A 26,897-nucleotide genomic window follows, 5' to 3' on the forward strand; every position below is an offset into this window, starting at 1 on the left:
GCTCCCTGGTAGAATCCCCGTGGAACTCTACCGGGCACATCCCACTGGGCGAAGGCTCCGGGGCAGGCCGAGGACACGTTGGTGGGACTAATTCGCTCAGCTGGCTTGGGAATGCCTGGGAATTCCCCAGGAATAGCTAGAGTCTGTCGTCAGGGAAAAGAAGGTCTGGACCGCCCTACTCAACATGCTGCCACGACTCCCCAGAAGAAGCGGATTCAGAAACGAACAAACAAACCTGTTGGCGAGTTTGCCCCCACGTGACAAATTGATTGCCATTACTATGTCGGGTGGTGGAGGGTTATAATTTCTATAAAAAAAGGAAATTTTACACTCAATGAAGATCCAAACCAAATTAAACTAAATAAGAATCATCAAGACATTATTGGTTGTGAAAGCCTATATGTCAAAAAATATATATACAGTGACCTAGCACACATCGGTAAAAGGCTACATTTATTTCAATTAACATTGGATTAAATGTTAAAATCCAAAAACCAACACACTCTCCAGCTAGATGTGTAAAGACATACATTCATATAAGGAAGAACATATTTAACATGTAGAACACGGTCATACACAACCTATATGCGATATACACACACAGAGACATGTATAGCAGATGCTAACGCAAATTGACAGACTTTCTGTATACATACACACAGACACAAAGTCCCTCGTGTAACCGTTAACAAACTGTTGGGGCGAGTGCTGTGACCATAAACAGCACACAAGGGGATGGTGTGACCAGCACCACGCCTGGCCACTTTGGTTTCTCCGGTATTGGTATTTACCACACATAATGTAGACTGTAGCAATGGTTATTTTGCTGGGTGAGTGTACTGGCAGTCTATAATGTAGACTGTAGCCTGAAAAATTAAAAATAATTTTAAAAAACCAGACAAACAAAAAGCCACGACGTTTCGAAACGTCGTGGCTTTTTATTTTATTTATTTCAGTCTACATTATAGACTTCCAGTAAACTCACCGAGGTTAAGAACCAGGCTACAGTCTACATTATAGACTGCTAGTACGCTCACCGAGGTTGTCTACATTATAGATTGCCAGTACATTCACTCCGATTACGAACCAGGCTGCAGTATTATTTTTAATAATTTTTATTCACTTTATTTTTATTCTTATTTTTCTATCTACGTGACTTTACCGAAAGAACCCAAGAACATTTTTATTTTACCAAGTAAGGCGCACTGAGCTATATAACTATTTTTCAGAAGCGACCTGGCAACATATGATATCCCAACGAAGTAGCTTATGTGGACATTTAATGCATCCAAATAATCTGAAGCACGTTGATTCTAATTATGGAGGGAAAATCCGGAGGGACCCGAAGAAAAATCCAAATATAAAACAGGCGTCAGGGTCGGGATCGAACCCACGACCTCCTGTAGACCATGCGCGGTAGTCAACATCTCACCACCGCGGTGCCTCCCTGATGTTGACCGTGAACGGTAATCGACCTCGGGCCGCCGGTTCGTAGAGCAGTTGCACGGACCACTACACCACCGCTCTCCATACACACACACATGTTCACAGACAGTCTGGAACTCGCCACTGATAAATGCGATACAATACGATACTATATAAACACGGGGGAGCGGTGGTGCCGTGATTAACGCACTGCGTTACGACCCGGACGGTCGGAGCTCTATTCCCGGCTATTGATGTAATTTCAGTTAAAGCACCTACGATTGGCTACGTAGGGTCCGAAAGAAATTCAACATACATACATCAGTGGCGAGTGGTGTCTTTACTGGTCCTGGGCAACCGCCCTTCACCAACCCGTATTGACCAGCGTGAAGTATGGTCAAGCAACCCCCACGACCGAGAGTTGAAATTTACAACGGATTGTAAATTATGACACAAATACATAACTAAGCGATATTTGTGTACATGCATTGACATTCAATAAGCGCATGGAGACTATACACGCATAGACATTATACAGACAGTATACACGTATACACAATTAATAACTACATACAGACAGCCCACGTGTTAAATAGACATTTTTATAACATTTACATCCATTTATCAATCGCCTGCTGGGTTAAGACTTCCTTTATGCCATGGTGTTTACTTATACTTCACCAGGTGGGTTAGTACGAATTAATCAGAGGGGATGGAGGTGGATCGGCTCAGTTATCACTCGTCACTGAGATATAACAACCTACACATAGAGGGAGCGATGGCGAAGCGGTGAGCGCACTGCGCTACGAACCTGGCGACCTGAAGTCCATTCCCGACCAAGACCAACATCAATGGCGAGGGATCTGAACCGGTCCCAAGTTGTACCTGTACACACACAGACAAAGATCTCCCCGTATAGCCTTGAACAGACTGTTGTGGCAAATGCTGGCACCTATGAAGATTAGCGCGGCACACGAGGTGGTGTGGTCAACAACACGCGTGGCCGCCTTTGTATCCCCAGTGCTGAAGTTTACACACGACAACTGGTATTAATTTAATATTGAGTAGACCTAGAGGGGCACAGGACCGGTACAGATATTCTTCACCGATATTGGTCGTGAACGGGAATCAAACTTCGGGTCGCCTGGTTCGACACGCTGTGAGATTGCCTCTCAGCAGACTGTTGGGGCAAGTGCTGTTAGCGAGTAGCACCTATGAAGGTCGGCACAGCACACGAAGGGGTGGTTGGCCTGAACCACGCGTAGCTGAATGCGCTAACCACTGCTCCACCGCTCCCCCCGCCCACACAGAGTGACACATACAGTACTAGCCTAGCGGAACGAGCCACGATCGAGGACGTTCCAACGGAGATGAAACGATGAAAGCGGCTCTTGAGATATGACGAAGGGCTTGGGGGGGAGGGCAGGAGACCTTCATCCAGCAGTGGATAGACCACGACTAATGACGATGCTATACGGGGTTACGCGTGTGTCGTTTTTTTTATTATTATTACACGTTTTATATTAAATCACTCTGTTGTATCCTCAAACCTTGTAACTCAATGTTAACCCACTTCCCAATGTGGTATCGACTGCAAACTTGGTATACTTATGTCTTACTGATGACAATACTATATTCTATCATAAAAAAATAAGAAATACATATTTTTAAACAATCATTTTTACATGTTATGTTTCGGCTTGGGTCTAATTGTCCACGCTCAACTCACGTTGGCTGTAATTGGCCACGGCCCCCTTACGTTATGGCAAGCTTCGGGGCCACTTCATGGAGTCGTGAAGTTCTTCCATTACTAGTACGGTACATTTCATTAAAGCGTGTTTTAAAAAAATATTTTTAAACATTACTTATTACCGCCTCGTCTGCAATATCCTGTGGGTCTTACTGTTGATTCTGAACGAGAATTTCGCCCCCTTTTTGACATCAGATGCGGATTTCATTTAAAGACATTTATTAAAATACTCACACAAAGACAGTCAGGGACACCCCGTATAACCTAAAAAGACACGGCGTATTGTTTACGAGCTCCTATTATTGTCGTTGACGAATGAGTCTGTTTTTATTAGCCGGTGAGGCAAGGGCATCGACCTCTGTTGGGGATGCTGGGGTCAGATCCGCGCCTCACTGCCTCCGTCCCTCCGTTCGTGACGATTCAAAACTCACGGCAACGTGAATACTATTTAAGGCCGAGTCAACCTAGACAAGTTATCGTCGTCGTCGGTGCGGAGGGTTTGCTCGCGGTGGCCCCCCTTTTCCGCCTTCTGCCCCTCGCCCGACCCCCTTTGTCTTCCCAGTACAATGATGGCTCGTTACTTTTCAGCCCCCCAGCGTTCTGTTGACACTCAGCTACGACCATGGCCTATCCCAACACCTCGTCATCAATCCCTCTTGTACTACAGTCATCAACACTGCACCACCACTTATACAATAACCAAATTATTCATTTAAATTCATGACCATCTTACGTATAAAGTTACGATTGTTGTAAAGCGCATTGCTAAGGGATCGATAAATATATAGTATTTTATAAGATATGTTTAGGTAAATGACTTGCCACGGAGTCTAACCCAGGTTGACCGAGATCGCAGTGCAGTTGGCGAAACACGGTGCCACCACGCTCCTGGGTTGAACTCGGATCGCCGGGTTTGTTGCGCAGTGCTGCACACCCCCACACAGACGTGAAATGAAGACAAAGACCGCTCCCTATAATAGACTGTTGGGACAAGTGCTGCATACGAGGGGATGGGTGGCCAGTACCACGCCCGGCCGCCTTTGTATCCCAAGTGATATTAATGCCGCCCCAGGTACTCATTTAAGGCCAAGTCGACCTAGGGGAGGCTCAAGACTGATTCAAATGTTCACCACTGCTGGTGGTCATGAGCGGAAAACGAACTGGGATCCGCGGATTCGTAGCGCAGTGCGCTAAGCCGCTACACCTCAGCTCCCCACAGATTCACACAAACTTTCACTCGCAACAACCGCCGTTCGCCCCTAAGTAGCGGTGATGTCCCCACGGGGCTTGTGCCAGGCTAGGTGCACCTTGACGCCACGTGAAGTGTGGAAGGATCGCTGGCAGGAGGTTATGGGACAGGTTCAGGTGCCATGGGTTGAATGAGATAACTGATACCTGTGCTCACCACTGTGCCAACTTGGTACGATTTATACGCCCGGCGCTCCACTCGTTGTTGTGAGAATTGCTCCTCTGCCCTCCGTTGCTGGAGGGCGGCTGCCTGCAAATGCGCAGTAGCATCCTCCATAGAGGCCGATGTTAATACCAGTCATCGGCAAGTCCACTCCTTCGGTACCACATCAGTCAATCTCTTCTCTAGACCGTCCCGCGCCTGTTTTATCCCCCTTTATTCGGCTCCGCTTGGGTATGCGGTGGCTGGGCATGTGAGCTACATGACCCAGTCAACACAGCCTCGCCTGCCGGTGGGAGCTATTTGATGGTTAACGGATCGTTAACGGATCTGTGAGCTCACACAATTCAATGCTAAATTCCTCTGTTGATATGTAAACTCCTTTGTCAAGGCGCTCTCCTTCTCCCACCCAGCTTAAAATATACGCTTCCAAGCTTAGCAGTGTTTATTAGGACGCTGTCTTTCCGACAGCTCTGTTTCTTCACCCGAGGACGGCTGCTTGCGTTGTGGCCGAAACGTCGTGAGAACTGTATTATATTAAGTTTTATTTTTATTATTTCCCTTCTACGTGACTTTACCGAAAGAACCAAGAATATGAATAAAGAAATACAATTCAAGCTGCTGGTTAAATACAGGATGGATCGTAGGCAAGCCAGCTTGTTTGTTTTAAACCGGCGTAGATGTTCCATTAGAGGGGGTCCACGTTTGGCAAGTGTAGAGAAGGAGGTCGTAACTGTCTGTGGCCGAGGAGACCGGGAGTTTCGTGTGGGCTGATAGACCAGGTAGCTTCCATACAGCTTTATGCAGCTGTGTGTTTACACACATACGTGGAGAGTGATAGACCAGAAAGCTTCGACGCAGCGTTACGCAGCTGATGAAAAGATAGTTCCACTCAACTGGTCATAAGAAACACACCATACCAACACGTTAATTTTTTACAGCTTAAATGCCACATACACCGAACTCCCGTATAGACTTTTACAAATTATTGGGGCAATTGATCTTCGCGGGCCTATATTAAGGCCGGCATGGCACACGAGTAGGTGGTGTAGCCAACACCGCACGCTCTTGTCTCCCATGTTTACACACCGCACTCGTGGTAACTCATTTCAGGCCGATTTTACTTCGGAGAGGTTCTGAATGGGTTCAGATATCACTCACCACCGATGTTTGCCGTGAGCGTGAATCGCCAAAGACCGATCGCCACGTTCTTAGCGCAGTGCGCTTACGCACTCACAACCATTGTAACAACAATGGGCACTATTCGCCACTAAGTAGGCGGTGGCGTCACCACAGCGCTTGTGCCAGACTAGGTGCACACTTTGCCACACACACCCTCTCAAACTACTCTGGTTCTCAACCAGCTAAGTACAAGCTCATGTAACACATACAAAGACAAAGATCCCCATATGGCCTTAACAGACTGTACGAGCAGACCGTAGGAGCAAGTCAGAATCAGAGTATTTAAAAAATAATTTCAAGAAAAAGACAAAAAATTTAAGATTATATTAAATTTATTCAATAAAAATACTAAATATCACATTTGGTGTAAATTGACGATCATCTGCCAAAAGTTTTCCTTGAGATGCATTTTGTTGAATCAGCACTGTAATATTGGTTGGATATTTGCATCTTGCCAAAGCAACATAAAGTTGTCTATAGGAAAAAAAACAGGTTCGTTGAGATGAAGTCCAACGTACTCAAAAGTTTGTCCTCCTCACTTATTGACCGTGATAGCAAATGCAGGAATGGTAAAGTCACATCAAACGGTGCCAGATCAATTATGGGATTGAAGACTATCTCCACGACTGGATTCTGAATTGAGTTCAGCCACAACAAAATTACGGTATTTTTCACGAATCACCAGGTGTGTGCTGTTACATAATCCCTTTTTGGGGGTTGAGAATTCGAATAAGCATTACAATGGTTCCTTTTTTCAAAACCAATTTATGATTATGTTAACGTGTGCAGAAATTCTACGAGATCATTTGTGATTTCGCACTTGGCTATTATCAAAAGCGGTATTGGTATATTTTTGGATAAAATGTATTATTCTTACTTGATTTGAAGCTTTTGTGACTGCAGGAATTACTCTTTAGTTCTTTCGATAAAGTCACGTAGAAAGAAAATAAATTAAATAATAGAGTACGACGTTTCGATTGCAACACAAGCAACCGTCATCAGGTAGAACTAAATTTGAGAGAGAGACAAAACACAGACACGGAGACACACAGACACAATACAATCAGAGAGAGACAACACAGTGACACACAGAGAGGCACTCAACATAGACACACAGAGACCCAATGCCTCTGTTTCGAGGCCTTAGAGAGAGAGGGGGGGGCAGAGAGAGAGGTGGGTCTGCTGGGGCAGCTGCTGGAGCAGACAAATTTGCATGTCAATTAATCCACCCCGAAGCGACCGAGGGAAAGAAGATCGAATGGCCCTATGATAGCCTGGTAAATTTTATTATTCTTGTAACAAACTAATAATTAGTTACAATTTTAATAAGCCTTTCATGAAAAACAAAAAAATATTTGAAATTGCATGAAAATCCACGTAGCCTTCATAGCATTACACACAGTGTAAAGAGTGTTAGGCATTAAGCACAGATTACCAAAACGATATGTAATATACTGGAGAAATCTGATGAGGTATAAAGCTCCTTTTCACAGATGTCCAGTAGGGACGGGTAAGAATGGTACAACCACAAACAGTACAACAATATGATACTAGTGCAAAATACAAGAAAGGTAAACAAATCACCCAAACAAATACAACTAAACCATCCCAATTCTACCAGGCAAATCGTGGAAAGAGGGGGTGTGTGGCCAGCACCACGCCTGGTCGCCTTTGCCTCCCCAGTGGCTATGTTTACACACCGCACCAGATACTCATTGGAGACCGAGGCAACCCAGGGCCGGTTCAGATAATCACCACTGGTGTTGGCAGTGAGCAGGAATCGAACCCGCGTTGCCGGGTTCGTAGTGCAGCACGCTAACCGCTACACTACCGCTGCTCCCCAATCACCCATAACCGTAACCCCTGAAATACACACGGCAGGGCTCACAGTGCTAACACAAGGCAAGTTACAACTCTGCATGGACAGCAGAACGATAGGAAGAGACTCTCACCCAACTTCCTCTAAGCCCTTGAATCACTCGGGACTCAGGCCTCCTTCACCTCCAAGCCGAGACTCCCAGTTCTAAGAACCCCGGACACCATCTAGCGCAAAGCATCTCCTGTTCGCCGTATTTAAACTTCTCGTCCTCCTCACTTTTTTCACTTGAGCAATGACGTGGTCGACTCGCCCCCCCCCCACCCTCTCTTCCCTTGAGGGGGGGGGGGGCTGTCCATAAATAATTGAAGCAATTAAACAATTTAATTGCTCAGTTGTAATCGCTGGCGATCTGGGAGAGAGGTCACAGGTGTGTGGACCCCCGTGTATTCGGTCTTCACCCCCCAAAGCTATTAGCCGATAGCGCCTCCTCTAATTGATCACCGAAGGTGTGACCCCCCCTGAGTAATTCCACGCGGTCAACACGGGTAGAACAAGTTAGATCTTTACGGGCTCATCTCATGCCAAATATATAACAGCCCTAACGACGAGGTCGGTCCGTGTGTTCGGTGTCCTCTGGCTACAGGGGAAGTGGATTTCGGATCTATTTTGGGGGCTCAAAAGATTTGAGTTTGTGTTTGGTGTTTCTGGTCTCAGGTATTTAATCAGCTTTAACTTGCAAATTAATCTCAACACGTTCGTCAATAACGCTGCGTGTGTGAGGCCTTAAAAGGAACATAAATATAATAGGTGACGTTTCGAGCAACGTACTTTCTTCATAGCACGTAATTATATGAAGGGTCATTTCCCAAAGTGTCGCTCATTGTAATCGTTTCATTTAAAGGCCACACAGTATTGTTAACGAATGTGTTCGAGTTGTTTTTGTGCTTTGTGCACCACTGCCAACGTATCAGCATCACCACTAGATGATGTGCTTTCTTGATTTGAAGCTTTCGTGACTGCAGGAATCCATACTCTTTGGTTCCTTCTGTAAAGTCACGTAGGTATAAAATAAAATAAATCACGACGTTTCTGGCGCAACACAAGCGTCCATCATCAGGTGGGAAAGCCGGAGGTGGGAAAGCCCCATCTGATGATGGACGCTTGTGTTGCGCCCGAAACGTGATTTATTTTATTTTATACCTACGTGACTTTACCGAAAAAAACAAAGAGTATGATGTGCTTTGTATTAAAACTGGTCAGATCGTGACATCGCAGGACCATGAGAGATGGCTTAAGTATTTCAACCAGCGGTGAATCAATAATGGCTGATGACAATGATCCAAACCCATATTTTTTGGTAAATTATCTTTATTGATCCAACCACTGTGTGGGGGGGGGGGGGGGGTGGGGGGGAGGATGTATACTACTTCCGCGACAGGTGAGTGGTACAGAGTGGGATAGGCAGCTCGGAGAGACAACCAACGCGGACGTGTAGGACCGTAGCATTATGTGGTACGTGCATCAGATCCATTTTCTTCTGGGAAGGAAGGGGGAGGAGGGCATAGAGGGGGGCAGTCCGTCACATTTCAACTTCAATCAAGTAAACTCAGGGTCTCTGGAGTAGAATTCACGAGGGGGGCCCAGATCAGGGTGAACTCCCCTTCCATATTCCTCAGTTTCAGACTCAAGTGTTCTAAAGCCACTAGGGCGAATAGGGAGGTATGCCAGAGGGTGAATGAGGAGTCCAATGATTCTTCAAGGAGCTTAGGATGTTTTTTCTAACCGAAATGTTAAATGGTTGGAGAAGGATGTGTTGGTGTCTGGTGATACCTTGAGGTTTAAGGCCCAGGAGGAAGGATTCAATGCTGGGTAGTATCTCAGTACCACACATCACGTTGTACAGATCGGTTATTTATCATAGAATGTCCTGATGGTGGGACAGTCCCAGAAGGCGTGAATGTACATTTAAATGGTGCCCTGGGGGCACCTAGGGCAGTCTGGGGATATGGTCTAGGAGAATTTACACCTCCGTTGGTTAGTGAGATATGTTCCATGAAGGAACTTAAATGTAATCATCCTGAGAGGGAGGAATCTTAGACCTTGTCCAGAGGTTGTGCTAAATTTTTTCCAAGACTCTGATGGGATCAGGTGGCCCATCGCCCCCTCCAAAAGTATCCTGGTCTTTGGTCTCACCTCGGTAGGGCCCGGAAGTAGGATTTGGTATGCCTCAAAGATTTTATAGTGAGCCCTCTCCTCCGTCAGCCATACCCATCTTGTGGAGGGGATCATTCGGAGGTCAACATCCCTTGCCTTGTTCATAGAGTCCCTGATCTGGAGAAATTTGAAAAAATTGCTATTAGGGATATCATGTCGCTTTCGAATTTTTTGGAGAGTATCCACCCCCACTGAGTCAGATAAAAGATCACCCACTCTCCTGATTCCTCTCTGAGATAAACCTATTAGAAGTAACTGTTGCAGTCAGAAGAACATAAAGGAGTCGAACATTTCAATGGGGGGGGGGGGGGGGGGGGGTGAGAGGCTAGCCTCTGCATGGTGCCAAAAATAATCCCCCACTCTTCCAGATCGAAAGCCTTCTCTTCGTCGAGTGCAATGCGTACGCTTTCGTGCTTGACCTGGAGACAATATCAACCGAGTTAACCAAAGTTCGGATGTTGTCTGAGGAATCCCTGCCTTCGACAAACCCCGTCTGGGCAGGGCCAATGACCTCTGGAAGGGCTTTCTCAGGCACCATGCCAGGGTTTTAGCATACAACTTATAGTCTGCATTCAAGAGAGAGAGAGATGTGCCTGTAGCACTTGGTCTGGTTTACAGGGGATCTCAGTTTATGTATGATGGTGATTGTCACCTCTTCCATGGAGTCTGGGAGTTTCCCTTTCTGAACAGACTCGTTTAAAGTGTCAAGGAGGTGTATTAGCATCGGGGGGCCCAGGCTTCTGTAGAACTCCGATGGGAAGCTGCCGGAATCTGGGGCCTTCCCTGCAGGGGAGGAACCCAGGGCCTCCATGAGTTCAGGGAGCTTGATCATGGCTTCCATAGCTTCCTTTCAATCTGGGTGGATATGGGGTAGGGAAGTCCCAAGTAGGAATTTCTATATGTCGGGGCTCGATGAAAGGTCCAACCGGTACAGGTCCTTGTAGAAGCTGCAGAACTTTTCATGAACCTCCACTGCCCTCGTCCTAAAGTGCCCATCAGTATTCTGGATCCCAGCAATGTAGTTATGAGTTTCCTTGTGCTTGACCAGCTGGGCTAAGAGCTTGGTCGTGGAGAGAGAGGGGTCGTGAAACGGAATATTGGCCCTCAAAGAGGAGGGAGATTTGGTAATTTAACACTTGTCTAGTTCCAGATATAGTCTATTGACCTCCCCTTGAACCGCACGAGATTGGGTTGTCTTGAATAGGCTATGTTTCTCATTCAGCTTTTCCAGCTCTAGGATGTTTATAGTCTTTTGGCATCCCAGACCACTACACGGGAGGTTGGGGAGAATGATCTCAAGTTTATTTCCGTGAAACTAGTGACCTCATTTCTGATTCTCGTTAATAGGCCCGCATCCTTTAATAATCTGGTGTCCAGGGACCATGTGCTATGGGATTCTTCAGTGTGGTCCAGAATAAACTGTGTAAGAACAGGACAGTGATCACAAAGCTGTTGGTCAAGTATCCTTACTTTTGAGACCGAAGAGAGGACGTCTTGGGGATTAAGAAGTAATTGATTCTAGACAGGATCCTGTGGACCCGAGATACATAAGAGAAGTTGGGTGGAATTGCGGAGGTGGTGCGGGTGGGGGGGGGGGCGATGAGTGGATATCACGTTGGTCCCAAGTATCCACCAAGGCTGCTGGTATGATGGCTCCGACGTCAAGGTCTCAGGGAAGATAGGGGGACCCACATGGCTGAGGTGCATGAGGCGAGGGGTTCACCAGCTGTCCCCACCGCCTCACTCTTTGTGCCATACCTAGGTGTGTCCCGGCGGGTCATGTTCTCTCCCCTGGTCTCCGTGTGGTCCCTGCAGCAGGTCCTGCATCTCCCTGTTGCTGGGGTTGGTGAAGTCTAGGTGTGGCCACAGACAGCCGCGCAAGTAACTGTGCGAAGGCTGCAAGGAGGTCATGGCAGCTCGCCACCTCTCGCCATCCCTCCTCGGCATGTGGCTGCCATGGATCAGCGCCTCTCTCCCCCGACTCCACAGCCGCCGCTCACGTGCCTGCGGGATCTCCGACCGAGATCGCGAATCCCGGGGCTGTCCGAGGGGTCCCGTCAACGTCGTCCTCCTCATCCGAAGATGCTACCGGTGGGTTCGTTTTACGTAGACTCTTAGACATCATGTCTAAACACTTCTGACACCACATGTAATGTAGGACTCCAGAGACAATAACTGTAGAGGCACCTTCTTTATTTATATTACTCATACTCACACTGCATGACTCACTGAGCACATAACGTAACGCTGACCGTCAAGCTCGACGGCGCTAACTAACTGGATAGCTGGCTGACTATCCAGCAGTGGTGACGTCGGGCGATGACAAGGACGACAGCCACAACGGAGACAACGAGGACGATTTCCATGGCGAGACGACCCTGATTCCCACAGACAGCCTCGAGCTTCCTCTCTTGCCCCCTTTCATGCTTCCAGCGGGGCCCAGCCCTGCCCTGGCCATGCCCCCCTTCTCGAACCTTCTAGCTGGTTCTGGGAGCTCAAAGATGGATCCCTTCCATGACCGTTGGCCCAGTTCTTATCACTTCCATGACCCTTGCCCCAGTTCTTCCCCTTGTGGACTTTCCCATGTTTACTTTCTCCCCTTGGGTGGGTAAACCCACAATTGCTACTTCTGGCCGCCAGTCGGCGCTGCTACACGACACATGTATTCAGGTGTTATCGGTCAATTAATGAGTGCTTACATGTGGGAGGAAACCAGAGTAACCGGAGAAAACACCATGCCTGCGAGGGGGAAATGCTCTATGCCCGTGTAGTGACATCTCAGGCAGGGGCTAGGGGGTGGTCATGTGTCAGGGTGAGATCCTACGGGAAGGGTCGAGAAACGACAAGAGGTTTCTCGAAGGTGGTCGTGGCCAAGGGTGGGGCCAACCATGACCCGGGAGCATATAAACCAGGTCCACACAGGAACTGGGGCTCTGTGTTGCTGTTGTCATCTGAAGATCTACAATATGCATTCTACGTCCAAGAGAAGTAGTCACCAACACGTGGACGAGGACCCAAGCCAGGGTCCTGTCTGCTGTAGCTACTCCCAGTAACTAGCGTAGTTAGCCTGGTGGTCCACCACCATAGGTTATCTGGTAAAGGGACAGTAACCCCTTTGTGTTAATATGTTGGTGTAAATAAATGTGTTGCCTCCAAGAATTACGTCTGCGATTCAGTTGAATCCACGACAACTGGTGTCGGAAGTGGCCAAAAGCATTGTTTTACTTAGCTAGCTGTTAGACTATGTCTACGCGCTGCAGACTACGTACCAGGACGTCGGATGATGAAGACCTCATCCCGCAAACAGCCCCGGAGGAGGGAGATGAAGCGTTGCCGGTGGAGCAGAGCACCGACCAGGCACGCGACTGCTCCACACCGATGGGGAGGGTGCTCTCGGCTGCACACGGCCACCTCGCAGAGCTCCTCCATGCCGCGGCGTCCATCCTCGCGGAGCTCCACATCATGGAGCCAGCAGTGGAAGCGGGAGCAACGGAGCCACGTGGCGACGAAGATCCCGCCGCCATTTCCGGCCAAGCGGAAACCTCCGTGGCGCAACCCGCGCTTACAGCCGCCATATTCTCCGAAGAGCGGAGCGCGGGACCCGCCAAATCCAAAGTTGCGTCAAAATCGCCGGTGGACATTCCATCTCTCCGGCAAGGACTTCCTTTCGTAAAATAATTTATAGCCGCCGGAGGCGACTGGGTGGCCTTCAAGCGGTGGTTCCTGACGAACGCCGACTTGGCGGGGTGGACGGAGGCGGAGGCGCTGATAGCGCTGCCCGCCGCCCTTGATGACGACACCCTGGCAGCGTTCCTTATCATCCCGCCATCGGAGAGTGCCACGTTGACTCAAGCCTTCGACCAAATGGCAGCCATTTACGAGCCACCGTCCAACGTACGCTACAAGTTCGCTACGCAAAAGAAAGGGGAATCCGAGACGCCCCCTTGCCTTCCGTAGCACACTTTTGGTGGTAGTGAAGGCTGCCTTTCCAAGAAAGGACCACGACGGAGTCGACTCGTTGGTTCTTGAGAGACTGCTAGCTTTGGCTAAGGACCTCAACATTGTTCTGCCAGCTGTAGACGACGATCTATCGTCCATCAGGGTTGCAAAATGCATTCAGGCTCACGATCTCCTGCAACGGCACAAGAGGTCGGTGGCGTGTTCCGTGTCCCGCGAGGGGCCGAATACACCTGAAGATGTGGAGCCCGTCCCAGCCTGCGCATTGACCCAGAGTGGAGGCGGGCGAGGGGACGGCATGGTGTGGCGGGCGGACGACCAGCGACGGCGGAAGACATCTCCTCATTCCGAGAGCAGCCCTGTCGTGTGCTACAGCTGCGGCCTGCCGGGATACGTCTCGTCGGGCTGCCGCGTACCACGACGATGCCTCCCCGGACCACCGCCATCATCCGCCCGACCGTCCTTCGCTCCACTGCACCCTAAGATGAGTCGCGACACATTCCACACTCGGCCCCTGAATCCATCTGACCCATCTCGTGCGTTCGGGTTTTGTGCCGGTCACGGGTCGGGGTGGGAGGATTTTGATGTTGATCGGGCCGGCTGGACGCTCCGACCGGGTCATTGGTTGGAGCTCGCCAATAGAGTGGTAGCCACGACTGCAGGTTCATCCACTGTTGTTGGACTGATAGAAGGGGTGGAGATTAGGATGCTCGTTGACACCGGTGCATCAGCGACCATCATTTCAGAATTTATTTATAATATCTTACCCTCTAAATGTCGTTCCTTATTGGGAAAATAACAGTGGAGGTGTGCATTGCGGATGTTAAATTGACAGGATAGGTCCTTGTTTCGACATCCCTTGCTATTCCTTGCTTGCTCAGGACTGATTTTTTGGGATGAATGCCCCTGAAAATTTTTATTGACCAGGGGTGCCTGGAATTACCATCCGGCCATTGAATGACATTTTTGCCTTCTCCCACCCGCCTATACACGGCTAATGCTACCGTGCAAGGACTTGCGTGTAGGATGGTGAGGATTCCCCCCGGCACGCAAATGTTGGTTCCCCTATGATTGCAGAAACCGCTAGACCGGGAGTTGACGGCGGGAGGAATTATCTTGGGGGCGCAGATGTTGGTATCCAACGATCAGGAACCCTTCATTGAGGTCCTTAACGCAGGGTTAGACACGTCAGTCACCCAAGAAGGTACCATGCTAGCTCATGCGTCGCCAGCGCTTCCTGAGGGAAGCATTGTTGGCAATGTGCGTGCCGCGTCGAATGTGCGGCCGCACCAGAAACTTGATGAGGGGTGGATAGAGAAGCTGTGTTCCGAAAATGTGGTATTGTCCGGGTGTTTAAAGTAAAGGGAAATTTGATATTGGACGCACTATGCTTTTAAGTCATCACATTGATACGGGCGACGCCGCTCCCATCCAGCAGAATTCCTACCGGGGAGCCCTGCGGAAAATTACACGTTCCGCTGGCGGTTGACGAAATGTTAGCCGCGGACATTATTTCACCGTCCCCCAGCCCATGGGGAGCACCAATTGTACCTGTTAAAAAGCACAATGGTAGCTTGCGCTTTTGTGTTGACTTCCGTAAGCTTAATTAGGTCTCTGTCGCTGATGTGTACCCTTTACCTCGAATGGATGACTCACTGGATGCTCTAGCCAGAGTGCGGTTCTTTTCCACTCTCGATCTCCTATCCGGGTTCTGGCAGTTACCACTAGACGAAGCCTCTAAGCCCAAGACAGCCTTTTGTACACCACAAGGCTTGTTCGAATTCAATCGGCTTCCAATGGGTCTTCATTCCGCGCCGACCACGTTCCAGCAATTGATGGAATTGGTCCTGGCTGGTCTCCAGTGGGACTCGTGCTTGATATACCTGCAACGGCTACGCACTGTTTTTCTAAAAATGCGTGCGGCCAACCTGAAATTTAAATCGCAGAAATGTCACTTCCTCCAGAAATTGGCCACATAGTGAGTGAATCGGGTATTGCGACTGACCCGGACAAAACCACGTGTGTTCGAACTTGGCCGACCCTCATGTCGGTGGGGGAGGTACGCAGTTTCATAGGATTCGCATCCTATTACCACCGTTTTGTCCCCGGGTTTGCTACGATCGCTAAGCCTCTCCACACCTTGATGGCTAAGGGTCATAAATTCCATTGGGGGGAGGAGGAGGCCGCATTTGTTGCGCTCCGGGATGGCTTGGTGAATGCCACTCCCCACCACTACCCCGATTTTTCATTGCTGTTTGTCCTTTATACAGATGCTAGTAACACTGGAATTGGAGCTGTTCTGTCCCAAGTTGTCAATGGCGTCGAGAGTGTTGTCGCATACGGCAGCAGGGTGCTGTCTCCGGACGAACAACGGTATTGTGTCACACGCTGAGAACTGTTGGCCATTGTGTTTTTTGTGCAACAGTATCGTCCCTATTTGTATGGTAGACACTTTGAGGTGCGCTCTAACCACGCAGCGCTACAATACGCGCTGCGTGCTGATCAGCCGTCTGGCCAACTTTCACGCTGGTTGAAGGTCCTCCAGGATTACTCCTTTAAAGTTACCTATCGCAAGGGCTCCCGTCACACGAACGCTGACGCGCTGTCGCGATTACCAACGAGCGGCGGGTGCGCCTGCTTTTCGGGCTCTGGGCCCTGTAAGCCGGCTGCTGAGCCCTCATCCCCTCCCCTCGCGGCGTTGGCCGACTCGGTAACATCTGAGTTGGCCGAGGGTCCGGCGGTGCGTGACACTGTCATTGGGTTGGACCATGCAGAATGGGGGTGCCTCCAGGAGGAGGATTCCTCCCTGCTTAAATTGCCATGCCGTGTCAGAGAATCTGAGGGGGGACTGCTCATGCATTGGGATGGAGGTTTGCACCAATACAACATTGTTGTGCCCACTGCCCTACGGGGCAAGGTCATCTGTACGGTACACGAGCACTTGTTTTACCTAGTTTTGCATAAGACGCTGGCCACACTTAAGTTGGACTTCTTCTGGCCTGACATGGCTGAGGATGTCGCTAATTTGTTAAAAGGGTGTGTGCAGTGCGCGCGGCGGAAGCTGCCGGCGAAACCCTGTTGTCCACCATTACAATTAATTCAGGTTTCCCGCGTGAATGAGTTGGTTGCGCTTGACATCCTTGGTCCGTTTCCCACTACTCCTCGTGGGAATAAGTACTTGCTGGTGGGAGTCGAGTATTTTTCACGATGGCCTGTGGCCTAGCCGCTCCCCAACCAGTCAGCGGCGACGATCACTGAGGCATTCCTCAATGGCTATGTAATCGGGTGCTCCCGAACGTCTTCTGACTGACCAGGGCAAAAATGTTTCTTCAAAGATGTTGCGGGAGGTGTGCAATTTGTTGGGAACAAAGAAAGTACGCACGTCACCGTACCACCCGCAAACGGATGGCATGGTGGAGCGCCGATGTAGGGACGTAAGTAGCGTCCCTACGGGGTGTATGCTGTAAGCACCCATGATTTATGCGAGCGAGTGCACGTACCTCTGCAGGGAGTTGACGGAGACATTGCGGGAAGCGGGCCCTGCTCAGCGGGGTCCCGTCGCTAGAAGAGAGAGGGGACGTGCCGGCTCAGGGGAGTTAAGGAGGCCCGGAAATGAGGGCCCAAGGACATGTGATGCTGGCTCCTGTTCCGTCTCGAGAGACTGAGCAGGGGCGTGGCCGGTGGTGGCATGAGGCCAGGCTCGGGGGAGGAGAAGAGGAACGGGGGCGAAGCAGAGGACGGAGTCCAGCGTGGAAAGCAATCGGTGCGGCGGCGCAGGGAGCCCGGGGAATTGGCTATAAGGGGACTGAATTATAAGGGGACCCTTTCCAAGGGGTCTAGTGGAATCCCCAAAGTGTTGTGTTATCCCTAGCCATAAAAGTTATAATAAATTGTGGTGCCTCCAGATCTCTGTGGTTGCCTCGTCGGATACACACTACACGTCCATGTTGAGCCACCAGGTCAGCGAGTCCCAACTCGACTGGGATTTGCACATTCCCAGAGTCCTATCTGCATATAGGATGGCCCCTCACACATCCCGCGCCCGACAAAGCTAAATCTAAAAATTCTGACTCTGTGCGTTTCACCCTTCAAAAGCTTTCAGATGCGTGGGAAGCCTCTAGGGTAAATTCCGATTTGCGTCAATTGGCTAATGAGCGGATGAGGGGTTCCCGTGTTTCTACACATGAGTGGGCACCTGGGGACAGAGCCTGGTTGCACTGTCCACAGGTACCGGTGGGTACGTCGCCCAAATTGTTCAAACCTTGGAGAGGGCCGGTTGATGTCATTTGGGCCATTCGGCCACAGTGTGTCCAGATCTGCTTAGGGCGGCGGAGTTGGTTTGTACATCCCTCGGGCCTCAAGCCTTTCATCACGCTGCGCAAGTTCATTCCATCTCCACACCGCAGGGGCCGAGTGTCAGATGTGTCCAGTGAGCCCGGGTGTGTACCTGCTGAGGGTCCTGTCCGCTGGGTGGTCCTCAGCGGAGTCGTCTGATTCCGTCCCTAGGTGCCGCACGCACGACGTCCCCAGCGCCGCTGCCTGCGCCGTCTCCACTGGATTTGGGAAGGGACAACCCGTCGACCCGGCCTACTGCTCTTCGTGAGGAGCCGGGCTCCACGGGACATTTGCATGTTCCCCCCCCGGGACCTCCAGGGAGAGTGAGTCCACCTTCCCTGGAGGCCCGGTCACGATGGCTCGTTATAAAACTCTTCAGGTTTCGTGATCCCCATGCACACACACTCCCACACCCTCGGTTGGTTGTCACACTCGGTCAGCCGTATTGGTTATTGGCTGAACCTAGCCCTTATTGTGCTTGCGGGTGTTGTCACACGGTGAGGGTGGGAGATGCTGGCGATGAAAGGGGATTCCGAGCATTCGCAGTTCACTGCACTCTTTATTCTTTTTCTCTCTCATGTTGTTCTGTACTCACACCCTTTTCCCCGTTGTTAATGTACATTTGTAGGTAGTATAAATATTGTATAGGTGGGTTTGGGCATTTAATTGATGATGTTGTTATTTGTTGAGGCACACAGTGTTTAATCACTTTTTAATCACTTTTTATCACCTTACTCACTTAGTTCGTTTTAAGGGGGCGTTGACAGCTGGGACGGCTGAGTGCTACGAAGAGGGGGGTGATGTAGTGACATCTTAGATGTCACTGTGTGGTGACGGCCCTAGAGAGGCACGGCGTGCGATGTACTCAAATCGCGGACATCACGTATGTAGCGACATCAAGAATGTCGCTGAATAGTGCCGGCTCTAGCAAGGCACGGCGTGCGATGCATTGTCATCGCAGACACCCCGTAGGTGGGTGTAGTACCAGCCCTATAGGGGGCTCGGTGAGTGCTGAGATAGCGCAGTGACACCACGCGTGGCGTGTAGTGCTGACTCCTACAGGAGTGTGAGAGTGTCAGCCATGGTATGAGGTTACCCTCAGCCACGGCACTCTGGTTGACCCTGGAAGGCACGTGTAAGGTAACATCTACACAGGGGCCCCAGGCGGGGGCTAGGGGGTGGTCACGTGTCAGGGTGAGATCCTACGGGAAGGGTCGAGAAACAACAAGAGGTTTCTCGAAGGTGGTCATGGCCAAGGGCGGGGCCAGCCACGACCCGGGAGCATATAAACCGGTACCCCACAGGGACCGGGGCTCTGCGTTGCTGTTGTCATCTACCTTCTACGTCCAAGAGAAGAAATCACCAACACATGGACGAGGACCCAAGCCAGGGTCCTGTCCACTGTAGCTACTCCCAGTAACTAGCGTAGTTAGCCTGGTGGTCCACCACCATAGGTTTTCTGGTAAAGGGGCAGTAACCCCTTTGTGTTAATGTGTTGGTGTAAATAAATGTGTTGCCTCCAAGAAGTGCATCTGTGACTCAGTTTAATCCACTACACCGGTACAGATGGAACAGGTGGAGTCCACACTCTTGCTGTACCGCCTTCTCCTGGCAAAGCCAGCGGTACGGCTCCTCCTCGACGCCCACGGGAATGGAGTTTCACAGCAGCGTCTGCCGTGTGATCCACCAGTCCTCTATGCTGCCTCCACAGCGCTGGGTTACAGGCCACGTGGATAGCCACCACCACTCGGCGAAACCTGAGTGCACAAACCACACCCCATGCATGACACCTCGTTGGGTTATACATTAATCTACTTAATGCACTACCTCTACACACAATTGCATTTCCCAACAGTTAGCGGGCGATATTTAATCATGGAAAGTTAACGACTTTCAATTCATACAATTTACCAAGGAAATAAAACTAAATTCATATATATTTAAAATGTAGTCGGAAACCCTCATTTGTAGAAGGTGTACTGTGTTTTTCTAGGGAGACTTTTGTAAAGTTGATCCCACAATGAGCAGTTCCTTAAAATGAAGCATCTCGACACACGCTGCAAGTCTGCTGCCGAGTAAGTGAAACAATGCGAATTGCATTTTTACCAAGAACACCAAAACTCCCTCGGTATGACACTGAGTGGTGGGAGTGGGGAGGAGGGAAAACCTCGGATCTCCTACCACGGCACGCCTCCAGCGAGCGCGCCGCCAAGTCATCGAAACAGCAACAATTCCTCTCGTTCATCGTCGGTATTGTTAGCACTAGCCATGGTAATTCCACTGATGGATGAGGCCTACTGCAACCACCGCTACCACCACGATAATAAAGTTAGACCAAATAGTTGGGATGCGAGAAAATTACCCCCAGTAATGTTCGTCAATAACACTGCCTTGGGAATAATAAATAAATGCCTATGCGATACAAAAAAGTCCATCCCTTTAAGGCCGCTGTGTTATCGACGGACGCGTTTTTTGTGATGTTGTTTGTGCACCACTGCCTTACGCAGCATCACAAACGAACTGCAAGGAGAGAAAGATAATAATAATAATCATGATATTGATAATGCGCCAGATTTTTTAAGACAAGAGCACATTACGCGTGTGTGTAGTCGGAGGCTCACTTTAACCCAAGACGGAGGAGGTGGTGGTGGCGGTACAAAATGTGCGAGAATGTGACCGGTCCGGTTGGTGGCATTGGAGCATGCAGGTAGCATAACGGAGAGCTACGCGTCGAGAGACAATCCCGCACTTTGAACTAAATCGGTTACTTATGGATAAACTCTGCGCATATTCTGTTTCCTCGGGAATAGTTTTATACTGCGCTTAGGTATGTTTGATATTGAACTTCTGTCGCACCGTACGTAGCCAACCGTGCTGACAGGAGGTATTTGAGCTGTCTTCACGCTCCCTGGGGGGTGCCCGGAGGGGTGTGCCCCTGCTGTCTCTGTAAGGGGATGGGGACACGATGGCTCTTGCTTCCTCTTCCTCGTGGGCGAGGAGTGATCCGCAGCGCGCCGTCCCGAGCTGAGCTACCGAGGAGAAGGCAGCGGCGGCGTCGCGCCACCTTCCCTCTCGATCACTGCAGTGGGGGGCTCAAGAGAGAAAATCTGGGCTTGCTGCAGCCGCCTCCATTATATTGATTATTTCTCTGCTATAAAAGTCCACGTGATGAGCCACTTCGTTGAGCTGTCATTTGTGGCCAGGTCGTGTCTGAAAAATACTTATATATAAACAACCAGCTCTGTCATTCTGTCACTCTGTGACTGTGATTAACGCGGCACGGATTGGTTTAAGTGTGTCACGTGACCACGAGCAAGCAGCCAACCAGAGGTGCGCCCCCCCCCCCCAAACATGTACGCCTCCAGATTGGTTGAAGTGCGTCACGTGACTGCGAGCAAGAGACGGGTGAGCGAGAGTAAGAAGAAAGGTTGATTGAGAGTGAGGAGACGGGTGAGTGAGAGTGAGGAGACGGGTGAGTGAGAGTGAGGAGACGGGTGAGTGAGAGTGAGGAGACGGGTGAGTAACAGTGAGGAGACGGGTGAGCGAGAGTGAGAAGAAAGGTGAGTGACAGTGAGGAGAAGGGTGAGTGAGAGTGAGGAGACGGGTGAGTGAGAGTGAGGAGAAGGGTGAGTGAGCGTGAGGCGACGGGTGAGTGACAGTGAGGAGACGGGTGAGTGAGAGTGAGGAGACGGGTGAGTGACAGTGAGGAGACGGGTGAGTGACAGTGAGGAGAAGGGTGAGTGAGAGTGAGGAGACGGGTGAGTGAGAGTGAGGAGACGGGTGAGTGAGAATGAGGAGACGGGTGAGTGAGAGGAGAAGGGTGAGTGAGAGTGAGGAGACGGGTGAGTGAGAGTGAGGAGACGGGTGAGTGACAGTGAGGAGACGGGTGAGAGTGAGGAGAAGGGTGAGTGACAGTGAGGAGAAGGGTGAGTGACAGTGAGGAGACGGGTGAGTGAGAGTGAGGAGACAGGTGAGTGACATTGAGGAGAAGGGTGAGTGAGAGTGAGGAGACGGGTGAGTGAGAGTGAGGAGAAGGGTGAGTGAGAGTGAGGAGACGGGTGAGTGACAGTGAGGAGAGGGGTGAGCGAGAGTGAGGAGACGGGTGAGTGAGAGTGAGGAGAAGGGTGAGTGAGAGTGAGGAGAGGGGTGAGTGACAGTGAGAAGGGTGAGTGACAGGAGAAGGGTGAGTGACAGTGAGGAGACGGGTGAGTGACAGTGAGGAGACGGGTGAGTGACAGTGAGGAGAAGGGTGAGTGAGAGTGAGGAGACGGGTGAGTGACAGTGAGGAGAAGGGTGAGTGACAGTGAGGAGAAGGGTGAGTGAGAGTGAGAAGAAAGGTGAGTGACAGTGAGGAGAAGGGTGAGTGAGAATGAGGAGACGGGTGAGTGAGAGTGAAGAGACGGGTGAGTGAGAGTGAGGAGACGGGTGAGTGAGAGTGAGGAGAAGGGTGAGTGACAGTGAGAAGGGTGAGTGACAGTGAGGAGAAGGGTGAGTGAAAGTGAGGAGACGGGTGAGTGAGAGTGAGGAGACGGGTAAGTGAGAGTGAGGAGACGGGTAAGTGAGAGTGAGGAGACGGGTGAGTGACAGTGAGGAGAAGGGTGAGTGAGAGTGAGGAGACGGGTGAGTGAGAGGAGAAGGGTGAGTGAGAGTGAGGAGACGGGTGAGTGAGAGTGAGGAGACGGGTGAGTGAGAGTGAGGAGACAGGTGAGTGACAGTGAGGAGAAGGGTGAGTGACAGTGAGGAGAAGGGTGAGTTAGAGTGAGAAGAAAGGTGAGTGACAGTGAGGAGAAGGGTGAGTGAGAATGAGGAGACGGGTGAGTGAGAGTGAGGAGACGGGTGAGTGAGGGTGAGGAGACGGGTGAGTGAGAGTGAGGAGAAGGGTGGCAGTGAGGAGAAGGGTGAGTGACAGTGAGGAGAAGGGTGAGTGAGAGTGAGGAGACGGGTGAGTGAGAGTGAGGAGACGGGTAAGTGAGAGTGAGGAGACGGGTGAGTGAGAGGAGAAGGGTGAGTGACAGTGAGGAGACGGGTAAGTGAGAGTGAGGAGACGGGTGAGTGAGAGTGAGTAGATGGGTGAGTGAGAGTGAGGAGACGGGTGAGTGAGAGTGAGGAGACGGGTGAGCGACAGTGAGGAGACGAGTGACAGTGAGGAGACGGGTGAGTGACAGTGAGGAGACGGGTGAGTGACAGTGAGGAGACGGGTGAGTGAGAGTGAGGAGACGGGTGAGTGACAGTGAGGAGACGGGTGAGTGAGAGTGAGGAGAAGGGTGAGTGACAGTGAGGAGACGGGTGAGTGACAGTGAGGAGACGGGTGAGTTAGAGTGAGGAGACGGGTGAGTGAGAGTGAGGAGACGGGTGAGTGACAGTGAGGAGACGGGTGAGTGAGAGTGAGGAGAAGGGTGAGTGAGAGTGAGGAGAAGGGTGAGTGAGAGTGAGAAGGGTGAGTGACAGTGAGGAGACAGGTGAGTGACAGTGAGGAGACGGGTGAGTGACGGTGAGGAGACGGGTGAGTGACAGTGAGGAGAAGGGTGAGTGAGAGTGAGGAGACGGGTGAGTGAGAGTGAGGAGACGGGTGAGTGAGAGTGAGGAGACGGGTGAGTGAGAGTGAGGAGACAGGTGAGTGACAGTGAGGAGAAGGGTGAGTGACAGTGAGGAGAAGGGTGAGTTAGAGTGAGAAGAAAGGTGAGTGACAGTGAGGAGAAGGGTGAGTGAGAATGAGGAGACGGGTGAGTGAGAGTGAGGAGACGGGTGAGTGAGGGTGAGGAGACGGGTGAGTGAGAGTGAGGAGAAGGGTGGCAGTGAGGAGAAGGGTGAGTGACAGTGAGGAGAAGGGTGAGTGAGAGTGAGGAGACGGGTGAGTGAGAGTGAGGAGACGGGTAAGTGAGAGTGAGGAGACGGGTGAGTGAGAGGAGAAGGGTGAGTGACAGTGAGGAGACGGGTAAGTGAGAGTGAGGAGACGGGTGAGTGAGAGTGAGTAGATGGGTGAGTGAGAGTGAGGAGACGGGTGAGTGAGAGTGAGGAGACGGGTGAGCGACAGTGAGGAGACGAGTGACAGTGAGGAGACGGGTGAGTGACAGTGAGGAGACGGGTGAGTGACAGTGAGGAGACGGGTGAGTGAGAGTGAGGAGACGGGTGAGTGACAGTGAGGAGACGGGTGAGTGAGAGTGAGGAGAAGGGTGAGTGACAGTGAGGAGACGGGTGAGTGACAGTGAGGAGACGGGTGAGTTAGAGTGAGGAGACGGGTGAGTGAGAGTGAGGAGACGGGTGAGTGACAGTGAGGAGACGGGTGAGTGAGAGTGAGGAGAAGGGTGAGTGAGAGTGAGGAGAAGGGTGAGTGAGAGTGAGAAGGGTGAGTGACAGTGAGGAGACAGGTGAGTGACAGTGAGGAGACGGGTGAGTGACGGTGAGGAGACGGGTGAGTGACAGTGAGGAGAAGGGTGAGTGAGAGTGAGGAGACGGGTGAGTGAGAGTGAGGAGACGGGTGAGTGAGAGTGAGGCAGAGCCGTGCTCCGTCCACTGCTGCCCTAAGGGACCCCCATGCTCTCCACTTCTGGCTTGAGAGCCACGCTGTCTCCGCTGCTGCTGTGAGGGAGCCAGACGTCCTCTCTCCACTGCTGCCCTGGGACAGAGCCGTGCTCGGTCCGCTACTGCCCTGGGGCAGAGCCGTGCTCTGTCCACTGCTGCCCTGAGAGACCCCCTTGCTCTCCACTGATGGCCGCCTGAGGCTCGTGGTCCCGGGGTGCGCTTCCAGCAGTAGCTGGCGGGGCCATTTGTGAGGGGGCCGGGGGAGCCAACGGAGCCGACGAAGGGAGCCGATGGAGCCGACGGGGCCGGGTGGGTTGGCGTAGCTGGGTGGGCCGGCAGAGCCGGGTGGGCCGGCGGGGCCGACGGAGCCGGGTGGGCCGACAGAGCCGGGTGGGCCGATGGAGTTGGGTGGGCCGCCGCAGGCTGTGGTTGTTCGGGGGCGCCGCAGGCTGCGGTTGTTCAGGGGCGCCTATGGCACCCCCGCACAACCACATACTCAGTTGGCTTTACCTGGTAAGGTTTCGTTTTATATGCGTGTATTTTTTTAAGTAATTTGTTTATGGGCCATCCACTTAGTACGTATGAAAAAATCTGTCAAAACTTGACCCCTCGCTGTACGTAAGCGCACTTTTTACACCCCCTCCCCCCCCGAATCCTATAGAACGGCCGATATTTAATCCGCGCCTAAATTATCAAGGATGAATAATAAAGTGGTGCCACAGCAACGGAGCAACTCCGCCGGCGCTGCTAACCCCTCGCACCCCTCCACACGAACGTACGCACACCCCCACTAACAACAACAACCGCCATTCGCCACTAAGTGGCGGTGACGTCACCACGATGCTTGTGCCAGGCTATGTGCACCCTGAGGCCACGTGAAGTGTCGAACGCCCGCTGGCAGGAGGTCACGGGGCAGACCCTGGTGCCACGGGTCGACTGCCTGAGATGACTGGCTGATGCACCACCTGTGCCCCCTACTGTGGCAACCTGCTGTGCTTTAGCCACCCGGCGCTCCGCTCGTTGTTGTGAGCATCGCTCCTCCGCCCTCCGTTGTTGTTGGAGGGCGACTGCCTCCAACTGCCCAGTAGCGTCCTTCACGAGCCTCCTCCACAGAGGCCGATCTTGACACCGCTGGTACCAGTCATCGGCAAGTCCACTCAGCTCCACGTCCTCCTGTACCACATCACTCCATCTCTTCTCTAGCCCGTGCCGCGCCCGCTTAGCCCCCTCAATCCGGCCGAACAAAAGCTGTTTCGGCATGCGGTGGCTGGGCATGCGGGCTACATGACCCAGCCATCGCAGCCTTCCCCGCCGGAGGAGCTCACCCATGGGACCTTGCCCAGATCTTTCAAGTATTTGTGAGCTCCTCACACAATCCAGTCTGGTTAAACCCAGGATGGATCGTAGGCAGGCTAGCCTAAATGTTTCCAACCGGCGAAGATGTTCCATTAGGGGGGTCCACGTTTCGCAAGCATAGAGAAGGGAGGGAATGACAGTGGCCGAGAAGACCTGAAGCTTAGTGCGGAGCGACTGACCAGGTAGCTTCCACACAGCGTTACGCAACCGATGAAAAGATATTGCCGCTCGATTGATTCAGAGTGAGACCTCTGCTGTTAAACTGGAGCCGGTCATAAGCACACTGCCCAGGTATGGGAAACTCTCCACTCTCTCCACAACTGCCCCATCACCGATTGGGAGTTGTGGGGGTGGAGTGTCCGATGGTACAAAATACCCAGGCAGGTGCTTAGTTTTGGTGAGGCTGATGGTAAGGCCCCACCTCTTAGTGGCACGCTCCAGTCTCAGCAGCAGCGTCTCCAACTCCTCCTCTGAATGAGCAGCTATTACCAAATCATCAGCATACATAACGTGGTTGAGCAATAGGGAGCCATCCCTTGACCACACCCGGGCATCGATCAGCCTCCCATTATATCTGTACCATATGGAGATTCCCCCGGTACAGCTATTGAAGGCTTCACGAACTACGTGGTCAAAATAGATGTTAAATAATGTGGTAGCCAGAGGACATCCCTGTCGCACCCCAAGGTGTACAGGGAATGGCTCTGACTCCCGGCCACGTAGTTTTACCCGGGCCCGCTCACCATCATGAAGGTCCTTAATGATCGTGAGCAGAGGGTCAGGTACTCCAAAAGCACGAAGAACAACCCAGAGCCCAGGCCTACTGATGGTATCATAGGCCTTGACCAGGTCAATAAAGCAGAGATGTAGGTCTTGTTGGAATTCCCTACACCTCTGCTGTAGCAGACGGACAGAAAATATGGCATCTG

At 51.4% G+C, this 26,897-nt stretch overlaps 1 long non-coding RNA gene across 1 annotated transcript in view; it reads left to right on the forward strand.

Annotated features, from left to right (window-relative positions):
- LOC116944679 (uncharacterized) overlaps nt 1–19,717 on the forward strand; it is a 45,041-nt gene extending 25,324 nt beyond the window's left edge. The window contains exons 3-5 of the long non-coding RNA XR_012942486.1: nt 11,614–11,889; nt 13,059–17,518; nt 18,262–19,717. This is a non-coding gene — a long non-coding RNA (uncharacterized LOC116944679). The remainder of the gene's footprint in view (nt 1–11,613; nt 11,890–13,058; nt 17,519–18,261) is intronic.
- Nucleotides 19,718–26,897: the final 7,180 nt, after the last annotated feature.

Source organism: Petromyzon marinus, chromosome 21 (assembly GCF_048934315.1).
Source record: "Petromyzon marinus isolate PM22_M1 ecotype Great Lakes invasive population chromosome 21, UKy_Petmar_22M1.pri1.0, whole genome shotgun sequence".
NCBI classification, from domain to species: Eukaryota; Metazoa; Chordata; class Hyperoartia; order Petromyzontiformes; family Petromyzontidae; genus Petromyzon; species Petromyzon marinus.